We start from the raw sequence: 12,707 nt of genomic DNA on the forward strand, positions 1-12,707 counted from the left end.
TCTGACATACCATGTATATCCAGTAACGCAGCCAGTGCCTTCAAGCCATATTTGCCTACATAAACATACATGCTCTGAAGTCTCACCTGTATTTCAAGGCAGACAAAATCCTAGCTCTTTTCGCCAGTTACAGACAAGGCAGTGACGTGCTATCTCACTGGCTACACCCATTTACGATTTATCAAGTACAGTAAATACCGCAGTCAACTGCGCTAAGAAACAATGATGACCATGTACGTGGGCTTTCTTTTACTTAAGACTGATTGGTGCAAACCGCATCGTGATCTGACCTTTGTGTCGTTAGATAATTAAATTTTAATTGAGTATGAAACAGTATTCCCTCTAGAAGAAGGCGGCCAAATGCGACTACTGTCACGGAGTGAGCAGCTCAGCTCCCTGAGGATTGAGAGTTACCAAGGCGGGGACTCAGAGAGCGGTGATGGGAAGTTTCAGAAACTTTGGTACTAGGTCACAACTGGAAAGATCTAAAGGTTGATGCAGTTTGCGGAGACACACACGTCTTAGCAAGGAGCAGGAGGACCGAAACCAAGGTCTGAAGTCTTGGAAAATAAATCTGAAAAATACATTATTAAGAGGTTAACATGAATTAACATTTGAACTAAATTCCTGAAGAGTATCCACTGGAGGGGTCACTGTAGAGCAAAGTATTATCAAAAGTGTAAATATCATCAGTAGACCCAAAAGAAGTCTACTGCAACAGTGGCCACAAGATTGGTTTCTCCCAGTTTTTTTTTTTTTTTTTTTTTTTGTTATGACGTGGTACTAAACTCAAGAATGTTTTATGTCAGACTAAGTATTAGTATTGAGGAGAATTGGGGAGAAGAGGAGTTTGTGGCACAACTTGACAAGAAGAAGGGACCGGTTGGTAGGACATGTTCTGAGGCATCAAGGCATCACAAATTTAGCATTGGTGGGCAGCGTGGAGGATAAAAATCGTAGAAGGAAACAAAGAGATGAATACACTAAGCAGATTCAGAAGGATGAAGATTTCAGTAAGTACTGGGAGATGAAGAAGCTTGCATAGGATAGAGTAGCATGGAGAGCTGCATCAAACCAGTCTCAGGACCGAAGGTAACAACAACAACAAGTATTAGTAAAGTAACTCGTCCGACGTCAGTAGACAAGAAATCTATAAACAGGAGTGTCAGATCATTGTTTGAGGAGAACGTGTCGTGTGACGGCTGAGCCAGGACCTGTGTCGAACGTTACTTCCACCTTACTCGGGAAATCGGGTTTGCAATTGTTGGTCCCATGCTGACAAACTCTGAATACATACAGTCACGCAGGCAGTGATTTCGCTTGGTTTTGTAACGTTATGTTTGGTACTGACAATGTATATAGCCTAATACGTTACTTGGGTAAATGAACAAAGTTTATACAGCGTCATTACGTCATCTCTAAGGTTTGTAAGACGATGCTTATTATCAAGTTGTGTACTTTCTCATTATTACAGTGAGATCGTCGCTGATGACCTCTGTGCTGCGGCTGTGAGTGTGAATTCTTATGTATTTTGGAGAATGTCGAGTAACTTGTTCCCAAGCAGATCAACAACTGTCTTGGAGTACCGTTTTCAAGTCCCACGCCCAGAAGCAATGTTATTGTAATTATATACGAGACAGGTTTTTTAGATAAAGCAGAAGTGTCTACGTGAATTACCTTCTGTCGTACACGCTTCGTGAATTCTGATGACTGTCACATGTTGCTTTGATAATTTTTTGATAGTCCTCCAATTAACATGGAGGACGTAGGCCCCAAATCGTATATTATTTTATATACTTTACTACGTTAGCATTGGCTTGTTATTTGTTTCAAGGTATACTAACCTCTACGAGGGTTATGTTGTGTTACTGCAAATCTTAATCAGATCACACAGAGGGGAGCGCTGCATACGAAAGACTACATAACAGATAAGGTCAGGCAAGGTGAATAGGTGGAGTGTATGTAGATGAGTTTTGATTAAACAGTATAAAAATATCTCTGTGCTAACACTATAACACGTTCCTCTGTTAATCCTCTGTTTGCTGTGACAAGCACTTCGTTCCATCCTATACTGCAGGAGCAGTTTTTAGCATTTTATTTTCTCTCTGGGAAAGCAGAGAACTCTACTTCGAAGTGGCAATTAAAGAAAATCGAATTCCGAGTAGAATGGATAAATGCTAATAAATTCATGGAAGGCTACTTCAAATGTTACAAATTGGTGAAAATCTGTTTCCAGGAAACGGCTGTGTAATTACCGTGTGTAATAATTACGTTGAGAATTCTGCACGTGCCACAGGTCACGTTTCGGTCATCAGTTTTTCAGCGTGGAGTTCGGACATAGACTGCAACAGGGCGTAGGCGGCGTCGTGCATGTGTGGAGGCACGCGTCGGGATGGTAACCCACCACAACAGCCACAGTGGCTGTCGTGGTGGGATCTGCAAAGGGCGACAAAGACGTGACAAGCAAAGTTCTAAAAGTATTCAACAACTATAGAGTAGGCTTGTAACAACTGAGAACAAGTGGCCGATAGTAGTAAGTACCCAACAGATTCTATTTAACAGAGTGAAGTAGAGGGTATTATTATTGATATGGGATAAATTAAGCGAGAATTTAATACTGCTGGAGTTTTCAGACTTGATATGTCGTTGGTGTGAGTACAACTATGAAATGAAACGGTGGGACAATCTCCAAGTGTGGTTTCAACAGGACACGTTTAAGGGGAAGCAACTGTACTCGACCTGTATGACTGTGTACCCTCTAGCCCTGATGATATTCGCGTAAAGGCAGAATCAGAGCCGGCCGCTGTGGTCGAGCGGCTCTAGGCGCTTCAGTTCGGAACCACGTGGCTCCTACGGTCGCAGGTTAGAGTCCTGCCTCGGGCATGGTTGTGTGTGGTGTTCTTAATTTATTTAGGTTTAAGTAGTTCTAAGTCTAGGGGACTGATGACTTCAGATGTTCAGTCCAATAGGGCTTAGAGCCATTTGAACAGAATCAGAATCCGAATAGTTTTCTCCAGGCGTTACACCTGCTGAGCGAAACGTTTTGATATTGCCACTGACTTAGATGTTAAACACAAATACTGCGATGCCTGTGTTATTCTGAATTACGATGCGAAGTTTCATTGGAAGTGGACGCATGTCCAAAGCAACAGGCACTGCGGCGACTAATACCATTACGGAATGCGTTAAATTTATTCGAAATTGCGAATATGGATTATCATCATCTGTAGAACTGAATGACGACACTGACAATTCATGAGGGACCGACTTCCACACGTCGTCAACCATGCGTCGACAGCCTGTACTTACATGTACAGGTGAGATAATTTACAAGAAATTCGCTTGTGCTGTATCGACAGTAAAATGTCTTACCTGTACGGGAATACGCATAACGGATGTATGAGTACAAGTTGTACACGCGTGATTGTTGACTAACGGAAGTTTTGGTCTGGCCGTGAGTCATGCACGGATAGCCGAATGGTACGGCAACCGATCGCTATAAGCGGGAAATCCGGGTCAGCGTCCCGATCCGCCACGAATTTTCACTGTCGTCATTCCTTTCTACAGATGGTGGCTGTCCATAATCGCAACTGCAAATAAATTTAATGAACTGAAATTCTTGTTGCCGGCCGGAGTGGCCGAGCGGTTAAAGGCGCTACAGTCTGGAACCGCACGACCACTAGGTCGCAGGTTCGAATCCTGCCTCGGGCATGGATGTGTGTGGTGTCCTTAGGTTAGTTAGGTTTAAGTAGTTCTAAGTTCTAGGGGACTTATGACCACAGCAGTTGAGTCCCATAGTGCTCAGAGCCATTTGAACCATTTTTTGAAATTCTTGTTTTACGAGCGTGAGTCAAATGAAAACGTTAAATTTGTAATAATAAATCGAAATTTCGCCCCGTTATCCTGTAAGCTGGTAAGCGTGCTACAAACAGCGCACAGAATGGCTTGTAGGTGGCAGCATAGTGCAGGTGCATTCATACCGTCGCAGTATCTGTATAAAGATGGCCGCCCCACTTACGACTTGCACCAGGGAAGAATAGCGTTCTGTTATTCGGTTTTTTTGCACAGTGAAGGTGTGATACCTATTGAAATTCATCGACGAATGAAGGTTCAGTACGGCGATGCATGTTTGTCATAGCAGCAAGTCTACGAATGGAATAGGCAGTTCGCAAATGGGGTGACTGCACTGGAAGATGCTCGTCGCCCAGGTCAGGCACAACGAGTTGTGACTCCACAGAACATTGCACCAGTTGAAGCCATAGTGAAGGAAAACCTCCGAGTGCCACTGAATGACATTGCAGCATGTTTACAGATTAGTCGTGGGTCAGCACACCACATTGTGCATGATGTGCTCCAATTTCACAAAGTGTCTGCAAGACGGGTGCAACGGCAGCTGAATGCTGAAACGAGAGAACGATGTGTTGATGCTTTTGAAGAGCTTGCAAGAATAGTTATTGGGGACGAAACCTGGGTTCACTTCCACCAACTGGAAACGAAGAGCGAGCAAGGAATGGCGCCATTCTTCATCACCATAACCAAAGAGGTTTCGAACAGAACCATCAGCACGGAAGATTTGGCTGATTTTTTTTCGGGGACGAAAAAGGTGTCATTTTGGAGCATTACATGCATAGAGGGACCACTGTCACCAGCGCATCATACCAAGACCTCCTAAAAACTATCTGCGGTCTGCAATCAAATCAAAGCGACTTGGATTGCTGTCAGCACGTATCCTTTTGCAACATGACAATGCAAGGCCCCACATTGTTCGTACAACAGTTGTAACAATCACAGACCTACATTTTGAGGTCTTTCTCATCCATCATACTCACCAGATCTAGCCCCAAGTGATTTCCATATGTTTAGACCAGTCAAAGACGCAATTGGAGGAAAGAAGTTCCGCTCTAATGAAGAGGTACGCCACCCGGTGCACGAGTGGTTGCGCGAACTACCAAAAGAATTTTTTTCTAAAGGAATTTATGTACTTTGTAAGCGCTGGACGACTTGCATTGAGCGTAGGGGAGATCATGTTGAAACGTGATACAGCTTTGTGCTACTTCCGCACAGTAAATAATATTTAAAAATATATTTAAGTTTTCATTTGACTCACCCTCGTAAATTTGAAATTAGTAAAGAACATTGTAGCCTAAAAACTGTTTATAAAACAGAGAATGAACCGGTAACAAATGTAAAAACGAAGACCTTTAAGGTACATTCCAAGCAAGAAATGGAAATGAAGCGGGTACATAGTCATGTCCCTAAAAAAATGTCTAAACTGGAATCGGAGATGAAACAAGACACTGAAAATCAATGTAGCCAGTGCGAGATGAGATTGGGCAAGCATTTTACGGTGCAGCTGAAAAACGTTGTTTCGCAGGTAGACGCTGAACTTAAGACTGTGTGCAAAAACCGTGGAATATGCACAACGGACTCCCAGCTACAGGTAGCGAAGAGCTCCAAAGCCAATGAATCCGTCAATCGCACTTTCATGGAGCCAGTACAGCTACAGCAAGTCATACATGAGGAGGCTGTGTGTAAAGAATTGACTGGTATAAGTGATAGTATTCATGCAACAGAGATGAATCGCACGTTGGAAACAGAGCACAAAACAAGTGAGTCATTTCAAAAGTAGAAAATTGTCGTTGATACTGTATTAGTCAAAACCGACCAGGAAATTTCAAAGATGTTTTATATGTATAACATGGCGGTCGCTTGGTACGTCAGCAGAAATGGTTATCCTTCTATATAGGCAAATTTAATTATTTTGGGCCCTACGCTAATGTGCATTTAAAGTTATTCATAGAGGTATTTATGGACGTATTGCTGGTATTATGATCGGCACACGAACAAATCTCTTTTGTACGAGGAAATTTGAAATTCGATGCGGATTTCTGAGCAAATAACATTACAAATGTTTGTGAAAATGTGAAAGAGCGGCATGACAAATTCTTTGGAGGAGTATGTTGGTCGTCGGAAATTCTGGAGTGGTGTTAGATACTAGTGCGATCACTGAAATATGAAAGGTCTCTGCAAATATTGTCTGAAACGGTTAAGTATGTGCACACAGTGACGGCTAAAAAGTTGTTTGCAGTGGCTATTGCGCATATATTTCTGGTCTGCATTCATGTAGAGTTCATTGCAACATCACGAGACAATTACGAGAATTATGTCACATTCGTGGATAAGGTGGACCGGCTACACGACCGTGATGGTGGAATCAAGATGGTGCTGCTAAGGCAAGAATGCGGTAGGCACGTGCGCATTATCTGTGGTGTTAGCAGCACGGGAAAATGACACAGCGTGCAACTGAATGGGAGCCATGGTGAGCGGGTGGAACATAACAAAATGCGCATCCCACACAACATGTTAAAATAAATAATGTCTCGGCACGGTATCGACCCACGACAATGAGGCCTGCTGGCTCAACATGTAGAGGAAGTTGGGCATTTAAGATCAGAGGTTTGGGAGACAACGAAGTACGAAATAATGATTCCACAGCTGAGCTTCAGGAAGTGAGGCAGGCGCACCCGAGGGCAGTCGATCCACTGGCTGGCCAGATAATGTAGCTGATGGGGATTTCTAGTGATCTAGGCCATGGAGGTGATGCAGTTTGCTTAAAAAGTGAGCACTGAGCATGTTATTGCCGCTGGACTTTGGAACCGTGAGCTCGGTTGTTGTAGTTCGATACAGCATGACATTTGCGATGCGTTTTGAGTGGCTGAAATATTGGACATTACTGTTTAATCAGTAGGAATCTAATGCAGCAGGAAAATAATGTAATAACAATTTATCACGCAAAAGTCGGATCTTGGAACAGAGAAAACCTGGAAATGTTTCCGAAATACAGGCAAAGGAATTAGAAAGAGCAAAGTTACACCTGGAGGTAAATGATGTTATCTACAAAGTTATATTCGGTGGGTATTTCAAATATGAACCACCATTGATAATGGATAATGAAATGAAATACTGTGTAGGGACACAGACCGAATAGTGTGAAGCACAATCCATATGGAAACTGTCATTTCGGAAGATTCAGGAGTTTCAACACTTGCATTTTGGATGAAGAAAATTTGAAAATTGCGCTTGTTAACAAAGAACGGATGAAAAGTTTTCTTCGTGAATAGGAACCTGTGCGACTTACAGGTGATAATAAACCTGTTCAATCATAGTAGCACAGGTAGCCTGCGGGTAACGCCTTTCATTCACAATTAAAACGAATTTGGTCTCGAGTTAGAACCCCGCCGCTGCTTATATTTAGATTAATAATCAGCATTGGTGGCCGAAGACCTCTGGCACAGAAAGTCACCCTCATCCTGCCAACGGCCTTGGCAAACAGGGCGGAGGAGTGGACAGAGGTTCAGGGCACTCTCTTGTCCTAGGGGTGGGAAACTGCCTCTAAAGGCGGAAGAATCAGCGATGATCAACGGCATGAGGATGCAGAAGGCAATGGAAACGACTGCATTAAAGTCACGTGACGTGTATCCACAGGACATGTGGCCTGTAACTGAAGAAGTGGCATGATGACCTCTCCATTGGTAAAAGATTGCGGAGCAGTCTCCCATTCGGACCTCTATCAGGAGACTGCCAAGGGGAAGGTTACAATGAGAAAAAGATTGAATAATTAACGAAAGGATATTGTTCTACGAGTCAGGGTGTGGAATGTTAGAAGCTTGAACGTGGTAGGGAAACTAGAAAATCCTAAAGGTGAAATGCAATGGCCCAATCAAGATATAGTAGAGTTGAGTGAAGTGAAGTGTAAGGAAGACAAGGGTTTCTGATCAGATGAGTATAGGGTAATGTCAGCAGCAGCAGGAAATGGTATAGCGGGAGTAGGATACGTTATGAACAGGAAGGTTGGGTGGAGAGTGTGTTACTGTAAATAGTTCAGTGCCAGGTATAATCTTATTAGAATCGACAGAAAACCGGCACCGACAACGACAGTTGAGGTATACATGCTGACGTCGCAGGCTGAAGATGAAGAAATAGAGAAAGTGTATGAGGATATTGAAAGGGTGATACAGTATGTAAAGAGCGATGAAAACCTAATAGACATGGGGGACTGGAATGCCGTTGTAGGGGAAGGAGTATAAGAAAAGGTTACAGCGGAATATGGGCTTCGGAGAAGGAATGAGAGAGGAGAAAGACTGAGTTTTGTAACATGTTTCAACTAGTAATAGCGAATACTCTGTTCAAGAATCACAAGAGGAGGAGGTATACTAGGAATAGGTCGGGTGATAAAGAAAGATTTCAGTGTAAGAATCATGCTCAGAGAGAGTTTCCGAAATCAGATACTGAATTGTAAGTTGTGTCCAGGAGCAGATGTTGACTCAGATTACATTATAGTGGTGATGAAGAGCAGGCTGCAGTTTCAGACATTAGTCAGGAAAAATCGATACGCTAAGAAGTAGGATATGGAAGTACGAATGAATGACGAGATACGGTTAAAGTTCCCTAAGGCTACAGATACAGCAATAAGGAATAGCTCAGCAGGCAGTAAAGTTGAAGAGGAATGGACATCTGTAAAAAGGGCCATCAAAGAAGCTGGGAATGAAAGCATAGTTACATAGAAGATAACTGCTAAGATACTATGGGTAATAGGAGAAATACTTCAACGGATCAATGAAAGGAGGAAGTACAAAAATGTTCCGGGAAACGGAGGAATACCGAAACACAAGTCGCTGAGGCATGAAATAAACAGAAATTACAGGGAAGCTATTACGAAATGGCTGCAGAAAAAGTGTGAAGACATCGAAAAAGAAATGACTGTCGGAAAGACAGACTCAGCATACAGGAAAATCAAAACAACCATCGGTGGCAATAAAGCACGGACGATAACACGATAACATTAAGAGGGCAACGGGAATTTCACTGTTAAATGCAGAGGAGAGAGCAGATAGGTGTGAATGCATTGAAAGCCTATATGAGGGGAAAAATTTGTCTGATATGATAGAAGAAGAAACAGGAGTCGATATAGAACAGATAGGGGATCCAGTGCAAGGTTCAGAATATAAAAGAGCTTTGGAGGACTTAAGATTGAATAAGAGAGAAGGGAAGGATAACAATCCATCAGTATTTCTAAAATCATTGTGGGAAGTGGCAATAAAACGACTATTCACGTTGGTGTGTGGAATGTATAAGTCTGGCGACATACCATCCGACTTTCGGAAAAGCATCATCCTCACAACTTCAAAGACGGCAAGAGCTGACAAGTGCGGGTATTATTGCGCAATCAGCTTAACAGCTCACATATCGACGTTGCTTTAACGATAATATACAGAAGAATGGAAAATAAAATTGAGGATGCGCTAGAAGACGATCAGTTTGGGCTTAGGAAAGGTAAAGGCACGAGAGAGGATGTCTGATGTTGTGGTCAAAAATTCAAGCAAGACTAAAGAAATATCAAGACACGTTCATAGGATTTGTCCACCTAGAAAAATCGTTCCACAGTGTAAAATGGTGCAAGATGTTCGATATTCTGAAAAAAGTAGCTGGCTCTGAGCACTATGGGACTTAACATCTATGGTCATCAGTCCCCTAGAACTTAGAACTACTCTTACCTAACTAACCTAAGGACATCACACAACACCCAGCCATCACGAGACAGAGAAAATCCATGACCCCGCCGGGAATCGAACCCGGGAACCCGGGCGTAGGAAGCGAGAACGCTACCGCACGACCACGAGATGCGGGCCTCCAAAAAAGGAGGGGTAAGCTATAGGGAGAGACGGGTCACGTACAGTATGCACTGCAGCCAAGAGGGAATAATAAGAGTGGACGACCAACAATGAAGTGCTCGTATTAAAAGGTGTGTAAGACAAGGATGTAGCCTTTCGCCCCTACTGTTCAAGCTGTACATCGAGGAAGCAATGACGGAAACAAAAGAAAGGTTCAGGAGTGTAACTGAAATTGAAGGTGAAGGGATATCAATGATACGATTCGCTGAAGACATTGCTATCCTGAGTGAAAGTGAAGAAGAATTAAATGATCTGCTGAACGGAATGAACAATCTAATGTGTACAGAGCACGGATTGAGAACACATCGAAAAAACACGAAGGTAATGAGAAGTAATAGAAATTAGAACAGCGAGAAACTTAACATCAGGTCTGACGGTCACGAAGTAAATGAAGTTAAGGAATTCTGCTACCTAGGCAGTAAAATAACCAATGACGGACGGAGCGAGGAGGACGCAAGCCGACTCGCAATGGCAAAAAGGGCATTCCTGGCCATGAGAAATCTACTAATATGAAATATTAGGCTCAATTTGAGGAAGAAATTTCTAAGAATGTACGCCTGGAGTACAGTATTTTATGGTAGTGAATCATGGACTGTGGGAAAACCGGAACTGCAGAGAATCGAAGGATTTGGGATGTTGTGCTACAGACGAATGCTGAAAATTTGGTTGCCTGATAAGGTAAGGAATGAAATGGCGCTGTGCGGAATCTGAGAGGAAAGGAACTTGTGGAAAACACTGATAAGGAGGACAGGATGACAAGCCATCTGTTAAGACATGAATCTTAGCAGTAGGTGGATTACAGTACGAGCTACTGACAGTTGGTTCAAATGGTTCAAATGGCTCTGAGCACTATGGGACTCAACTGCTGCGGTCATTAGTCCCCTAGAACTTAGAACTAGTTAAACCTAACTAACCTAAGGACATCACAAACATCCATGCCCGAGGCAGGATTCGAACCTGCAATCCTAGCGGTCTTGCGGTTCCAGACTGCAGCGCCTTTAACCGCACGGCCACTCCGGCCGGCTACTGACAGTTGTTCTGAGCTAGAAGCGAGTTGTGAAGAATATTTTTAAGCAAAACTGAGGTAGCAGTGGTGGCAATATTGAAGAGGCAAAACGTCTTAACTTCAATACATCAAACAATATCACACTCCACTACATGTTTCAGCCGAACTCAATACTGAAGGAAGTAGCACAGATGGAGAATCAAGAGTAACGCCCAACCGTCTCTAATTGCCACAGCCATAGCTATAAACGTTTAAACCAGTCTTGTGAAGAAGTACTGTGTGTGTTAGGGTTAACACGTTTATCTCAGTGGGTAGAAGCGAAAACTGATTATGAACAGCTTAAAGAATGGAACTTCCTGGTAGGTTAAAACTGTGTTCCGGACTAAAATTCGAACTTGGGAATTTCGCCATTAGCGGTCAAGTGCTCAATCAACTGAGCTACCCAAACACTACTCACAACCAGTTTTAATCCGCCAGGAAGGTTCGTATCAGCGCACAGTCCGCTGCAGAGTGAAAGTCTCATTCTTGAAATATCGCCCATGCTGTGGCTAAGCCATGTTTTCCTAATATCCTTTCCTCCAGAAGTGATAGTTCTGCAAGGATCGCTGAAGAGCTTCTGTGAAGTTTCGAAGGTAAGAAATGAGATACTGGCAGAAATACGGCTGTTAAGAGGGATCATGAGTCGTGCTTGGGTGGCTCTGTCGGTGGAGCACTTGCCTCTAGAAGGCAAATTTTCCGATTTCGAGTCTCGGTCCGGCACACAGTTTCAGTCTCTCTGGAAGTTTCGTATCAGCGCACACTCTGCTGCAGAGTGATAATCTCATTCTGGAGTTTAAATAATGTTGTATCAATGCGAAGTAGCAGATTATAATTGTTTTTGTGTTCAGGTCTAGCATTTAAGTAAGGTATTTAGTTTTATTGTAATCTGGTGATATTAATTGGAAATGGCAACTATAAGGTAATAAAAGACAGGGTAGGCAATAAACAAAATATAAATCTACCAGATTTTTATCTGAGAGCACCTGTATAGATATTGTAATAAGCTGGGTCAGAAAACGGATCCCGGTTATTGATTTTCCAGAGTCCTGGATTCTTAAACCAATGGATGAGGAGTTAGACGAAGCAGAGACATACTATCCCACTGACCACGCACGCTCCTTTACGATTTCGTAAGTTCCATCAACACGTCGGTCGATTGTAATAAGAATGAAGCACTCAACGTAACATGTATCTGAGCTATTTAAGGGAAAAAAACAGACCTGGTTGCAAAATTATTTAATGTTAATGACGCGTCTCACTCTGTTAGGGGATCATTAGATTGCGGAAAAGTAGCTGGATATGAAACCCACCCGTCATACAGGCATATGAAATGGAAAAAGGGCCCAACAGTAACTGGATATCGAATCCATCGGCAAATGGCTTTAAATATTTTCTCAACCATGACGGGTTTTTTACTTTTTAGAAATATTCGAAACCGGTTTCAGTGCCACCCTGCCACAATCTAATGAAATAACTGTTGTATCATTTCTTTTGTTTATGATCACTTGGTACAAACCGCATCGTGACCGGAACTCTGCGTCAGAAGATTTTAAATTTTAATCAAGCAAACTCGCAGTTTCCTGTAGCATGCAGCAGCCAAATGCTAAAACTGTTGTGTGATAGGCGGCTCAGTGTCCGATAACGTGCAAGTGACCACACTGAGGGCTCGGAGCATGGCGTCGGTAACTTTCTGAAACCTTGGCGCAAGGATACAACGGGACTGGAATATGACGCGGTTTTCCGGTGCAGACACCCCTTAGTAGCAAGCTGGTTGATCAGTTCCAATCCCTGAGGTGAAGAAAAGAAAACTAATCCTTAAATGAAGTACGTTTTTAACGCAATAAGATAATAGTCAAATTATTCCAAGTAGTGTTGCAAAAGAGTGTCCTCTGGAGCAACCAGTGTAGCACAAAATATTTTCAGAAGTGTAA

At 42.8% G+C, this 12,707-nt stretch overlaps 1 non-coding gene across 1 annotated transcript; it reads left to right on the plus strand.

The window, feature by feature from the left end:
- The first annotated feature begins 3,628 nt into the window (after nt 1-3,628).
- Nucleotides 3,629-3,711, plus strand: Trnas-gga (transfer RNA serine (anticodon GGA)). The gene is given in 2 exon segments: nt 3,629-3,668; nt 3,678-3,711. It is a non-coding gene; the product is annotated as a tRNA-Ser (tRNA).
- Nucleotides 3,712-12,707: the final 8,996 nt, after the last annotated feature.

Source organism: Schistocerca serialis, chromosome 6 (genome assembly GCF_023864345.2).
Source record: "Schistocerca serialis cubense isolate TAMUIC-IGC-003099 chromosome 6, iqSchSeri2.2, whole genome shotgun sequence".
Taxonomy (NCBI): domain Eukaryota; kingdom Metazoa; phylum Arthropoda; class Insecta; order Orthoptera; family Acrididae; genus Schistocerca; species Schistocerca serialis.